Here is a 6077-nt window from a genome sequence, read left to right on the forward strand (position 1 = left end):
CCCAGCCCCTAAGCAGCCTTCATGTGGTCCTATAATTCAGCCCCCCCCCCAAAAAAAAGCCTACAAGAGCAATTCAGGGGAGGGGTGATGGAAAGTCTGACTTTAAGAGGCATTTCTAATTACTACAGCCAGAAAAGGAGGGCCTTCATGTGAATCAGGAAGGGAGCAGCTGCATTTGTTAACCTGGAATGATGGCTCAGCGCAAACAAGACCTACACAACAAACGAAGGGATTGGACCAGATGAGACCAATGTGCATCTACTGCATGGGGAGCTATCACCACAACCCTGGTGTAATTGCATAACACAAAGACCAGTGGGTCCCTAGCCCTTGCCTTGCTTTATCTATTTCCTTCGTGTTATGAAGACTCACATTTAAATCTCTTATACTATGTTTATTTGGTTGGTTTTTATTACCTCCATCTCTTTTAACAGACTGCCAACATTACTGCTGGTTTTTCTATTTAGTTGAATGATATGTTCACTACCCAACATGGAGGATGAGGATTTAATTGCCAATTCTACTAGCAACCCATCAAACACACACACACACACACACACACACACACACACATACACACCTACCTTAACATCACAACCAGGCTCCAAAATACTACTCAGTGACAGTCTCTTTCTTCCCTGTGGTCTTATAGCTTTATTTGAAAATGTTTATTATAGCTGAGAGTGTAGCTCAGTGATAGAGTGTTTATTCAGCATTCATTGGGGCCATGCATCGAATCTCCAGCACCATGAAAATAAATAAACATGGTCGCTTAGGGCTGTAATCTAAGCACTTGGGATTTAGAAGTAGGAGAACTGACAGATCAAGGCCAGCCTGGCTATATAGACAGTGTCTGTCTTAGAACACCAAAAATAGGGACTAGTGAAATGGCTTATTGGATAAAGGCGCTTGCCACCAGGACTGATGACATGAGTCTGATTCCTAAGACACACAAAGTAGATAGACAGAAGCAACTACTACATCTTGTCATCTGGCCTCTACACACATGCCATGCCATCCATGTACATTCCCACTCATGCATGTACACACACACACACACACACACACACACACACGACAAATAAATGAATAAACATTTATGAACAAAAAATATTAAAATGTTTCCTAGCTAGATTATTTAGGTTTCTTTTTTAATACTCCTTGAACGGTATAACCAGACCAAGCATGTCACTTACTTTACCATCATTCTGGCACTAAGAAATCTAGCAGATTTTTTTCAAATGTATGCAGGAGAGATGAAATTTTAATGAATTATCTGTGTGTGAATCTGTCTGTCTGCCTTCTGTTTGTGGATGGGATGTAAGCTCTCAGCTACTGTTCCAGTGTCACGCCTGCCTGCCTGCCTGCTACTGTCATACTCCCAGCTGTCATGGACATGGACTCACCCACTGAAACTATAAACAAGCCCCCAATTTAATATTTTCTTTTATTAGTTGCCTTGGTCATGGTGTCTTTTCACAGTAATAGAAAAGTGGCTAAGACATGGGGTAAACACTAGGCTTTTGGAGGGAATTTTAATGACCTAGGTTTTCAGATCTTTCTCTAAGGGCTGGCCAGATCTCTGATAGAATGCTTTCCTGGTTAGGAGGTAAAACCCTTGGTTCTGGAGCTTAAGAAGTCCATGGGACAAAGAGGACCAGGTGTGGCTGCCTAGATATTTAATATGTATATTCATACCGTATCCACACTCAGGTTTCCAGTTTGTTGACCACACTCTGCTCCTAAAGGTACCTGGAGGACCCTTAGCTCTATCTCTTCGTCATTTGTTTTCTGTCTGTTGAGAGGAACAAGAGAGTCAGGGAAGAAATCTAAAAGTTAATCTGTTGGGAAGAAGGTCCCAGAGCTAAGTGTCCAGATTAGTGATACAGCACTTGCCAAGCATACACAAAGCCCTGGGTCCAATCACCAGCCTGATGAGCAGGTTCCTTTTGAACCTAGCTAAGAGATCAGAGCAATCAATCCCTTGGCATGGTACCAGATGGGAGCCAGAACTAGAATATGAAAACACTGGGTGGGTACATATGGGCAGAGGGCAAATGAAGCAATTTTACACCCCCATCTCTATTTTGCTCTCACCCATATGAAAATACTATAAAAGGTTAAAAAAAATTCCTTTCACAAAGCTTTCATGGAGAAAGGAGGGGGAAATTTATACAAGTGGACTATGTTTGAAGCACATTCCTAACTAGCCAGAGCCAGGGGCTTTTGCTTAGTCTTTCTCTTGAAGAAAGGAACACCAGCTTAGAGTGGGGATGTGGCTGCTAATTTGAGGCCACATCTAGGCTTTCAAAAGAGAAAATACTGAAGGTTCTTGTGGAGATTCAATGTCACCACCAGTAAATTCGAATTTCCCAAAGAATCTTTTTAATTGTAGCAATTGTAAATTAGCCGGTACAGAATTATAGAATAGCTCTTTTACACAAACGACACAGACAGGCTTGGAACAACCTCCCACAGGTCAGTACTGGGTGTTGCCTGCTAGGTTTCTGCGTCAGACTTCCTCTTTAGAAGTTGTCTCAAGGTCAAAGCCTGAAGGTGAAACCAGCTGAAACCAGTTCAGAGGGAGATGTAAATATGCTAAACGCGTCCCAGGGAACCTCTACACACTACACACAAAACGTCTGGTTCCTGAAAGTGCTGGCATTATTGAGATCACTCTTCCTTTCAAGTCCCAGGAAAAGCCAGGTCAGCTTCCCCTTCTCAAGGACTGTGGTCCTGACCTCCCACAGCTACAGAGGGCTCTGTATCTCCAACACCTGACAAAGAACAGCCCAAAAACTCACAAGCTAGGGCCAGGGAACTGCTATTGACACAGAAAAGTCAGTAATGTCACAAGCTAAAGTGGGCATTTGGGGTCAGGAGAGGAGAGCAAAATATCTGGACTGGAACACGGCGGGGGGGGGGGGGCAATTGGAATCAGACAAAAGGAAGAAATGAAAGGAAGGGGGCCAGGACAATAGATTAGATGAGAAGGACAGCAGTGAGGACAGAGAGAGGGAGGAATAAATGGACAAGAAGAATGAGGGGAAAAAAGGAGAGGAATGGAAGTTATAATGTTCAAGAGAGGACTTGTGAAGTCAGCTGGTGTTTGCCTCCTCTTCATTTAACTAATTCATCTGTTCATTTAGTCAAGCCTGCTTGAATGTTTTACACAAAGAATATATTCTACTTCCTTGGTCTAAGTTGCCCCCAACGTTCTCTCTCTCTCTCTCTCTCTCTCTCTCTCTCTCTCTCTCTCTCTCTCTCCTCTCTCTCTCTCACACACACACACACACACACACTCTCTCTCTCTCTCTCTCTCTCTCTCTCTCCCTCTTTGAGTTTTAATTCTTAGCACACACAAACATGTTGGATTGCTTACTTTTTGTGTTTGTGCCCTTTCCCATAGCACAGTAATTTCCTTGACCCCATGCCCCTCACACAAATACCCAGTCCAGAGAATCCTCTGGCCCCTAATGCTTGTTTTTAAAATGAGAGGGGAGGAGGAGATCATGGCCTCAATACCACCAGACTATTCTGCATTCCCAAATCCAGCTGCTTTTCTTTGTCTTCACTGTATTTGTGCCTGGGTTCAAATTCTTAATTTCCCAGTCTTTGCTAGCTATGGCACAATGGATGAATCTTTTACACTTTGTCAATCTCCAATGTACCGTCACCTTTCTCTCCCTATTTTCCTATCTTTTGTTCAATATATTCCCTCATTTTAAATTATTCATTTGTATTTTACATGTATGAGGTTTTTAAAAATAAATTTGTTTATTTTTAACATCCTGGGCTGCAGTTTCCCCTCCCTCCTCCCCTACCAGTCCCTTCTCCTCACCCCTCCTTCCCAATTCCCTGTCCACTCCTCCATTTCTGTTTAGGAAAGGATAGGTCTCCCATGAGTATCAACAAAGCATTGCATATCAAGTTGCAGTAAGACTGAAACCTTCCCCATGTATTAAGGCTGGGTAAGGTCACCCAGTATGGGAGTGGGAGACAGCCCCTGTTCCGGCTGTTAGAAGTTCCACCAGAGGATCACACTACTCAACTGTAACATATATACAGAGTACCTAGGTCAGCCCCAGGCAGGCTCCCTGGTTGCTGGTTCAGTCTCTGTGAGCCTCTATGAGCCCACATTAGTTGATTCTGAGAGTTTTCTTATGAGTATTTTTGTCTGAATGTATGTAAGTGCGCTGTATATGTACAGTGGCTGTGGAGGCCAGAAGAAGGCATCAGATTATCTGGAACTGGAGTTAAGATGGTCACAAGATGCCATGTGGGAGCTAGACACCAAACGCTGGTTCTGCAAGAACAAGTGAACCATTTCTTCAGCGCCCATATTCCCGTCTCTGTCTCTGCCTGTCTTTGTCTTTATGTCTCTCTCTCTCTCTCTCTAGGTTTTTTTTTTCCTCTGTAACAGCTCTGGCTGTCCTAACAATTGCTTTGTAGACCAGGCTGGCCTTGAATTCACAGAGATCACCTGCCTCTGCCTCCCAAGTGCTGGGATTACAGGCGTGCAGCACCACAACCCAGCTCCATATTCCCTTCTTTTTTATATTTTTTATTTAAATTTGAAACAAGCTTGTTTTACATGTCAATCCCAGTTCCCACACCCTCCCATCCTTCCCTGTCAATCCCCATCTAATCCTCTTTCTGCTCCCTAGGGAGGGTGAGGCCTTCCATGGGGAGTCTTCAAAGTCTGTGATATCATTTGGAGCAGGGCCTAGGCCCTCCCCCATGTATCTAGGCTGAGTATCCCTCTATGTGGAATGGACATCAAAGGCCATTCGTATACTAGGGTTAAATACTGATCCATTACCAGAGGCCCCATAGACTGCCCCAGTCCTGTTAACTAACGCCCATCTTCAGGGGGTCTGGGTTAGTCCTATGCTGGTTTCCCAGCTATCAGACTGGGTTCCATGAGCATCCCCCTTGTTCAGGTCAGCTGATTCTGTGGGTTTCTCCAGCCTGGTCTTGACCCCTTTGCTCATCACTCCTCCCTCTCCACAACTGGATTCCAGGAGTTCGGCTCAGTATTTAGCTGTGGGTGTCTGCTTCTGCTTCCATCAGCTACTAGATGAAGGCTCTAGGATGGTATATAAGGTAGTCATTAAACTCATTATCATGGAAGGGCTTTTAAGGCAGCCTCTCCACTATTGCTTAGATTTCCCTAGTGCCAGATTTGTCTTTAAACCTATAATGGCTTCCTCTATTATGGTATCTTTATGCTCTCCCTGACTCAATCTTCCTATTCCCTCATGGCCTCCTCTCCTTTCCTCTTCTCCCCTTCTCTTTCTCCTAATTCCCTCTCCCCTCTCCCCATGCTCCCAATTTGCTCAGGAGATCTTGTCCCTTTCCCCTTCTCCAGGGGATCATGTATGTCTGTCTCTCTTAGGGTCCTCCTTTCCTAGCTTTTCTGGTGGTGTGAATTATAGGCTGATGATCCTTTCCTCTATATCTAAAATTCATGTATGAGAGAGTACTACCACATTTTTCTTTTTGTGACTGGGTTACCTCACTCAGGATGGTTTCTTCTACTTCTATCCATTTGCCTGCAAATTTTAAGATTCCATTGATCCCCCCACCCCCCACTGAGTAGTATTCCGTTGTAGAAATGTACCATATTTTCTCCATCCATTCTTCTGTTGTGAGCCATTTAGGTTGCTTTCAGGTTCTGGCTATTACAAATAATGCTGCTATGAACATAATTGAACAGATGTCCTTGTTGTATGAATGTGGCATCTTTTGGGTATATGCCTAAGAGTAGAATTGCTGGATCTTGTGGTAGACTAATTCCCATTATCCTAAGAAACCGGCATACTGATTTCCAAAGTCTGCACTCCCACCAGCAGTGGGGGAGTGTTCCCCTTTCTCCATATCCTCTCCAGCATAAACTGTCTTTGGTGGTTTTTTATTTTGACCATTCTGACAGAAGATGGTTATCTCAGAGTTGTTTTGATTTGCATTTCCTTAAGGGCTAAAGATGTTGAACTCTTTCTTAAATGTCTTTCAGCATTTAGATTCCTCTATTGAAAATTCTCTATTTAGTTCTCTACCCCACCTTTAATTAGATT

Source organism: Phodopus roborovskii, unplaced genomic scaffold (assembly GCF_943737965.1).
Source record: "Phodopus roborovskii unplaced genomic scaffold, PHOROB, whole genome shotgun sequence".
In the NCBI taxonomy this organism is placed as follows: Eukaryota; Metazoa; Chordata; class Mammalia; order Rodentia; family Cricetidae; genus Phodopus; species Phodopus roborovskii.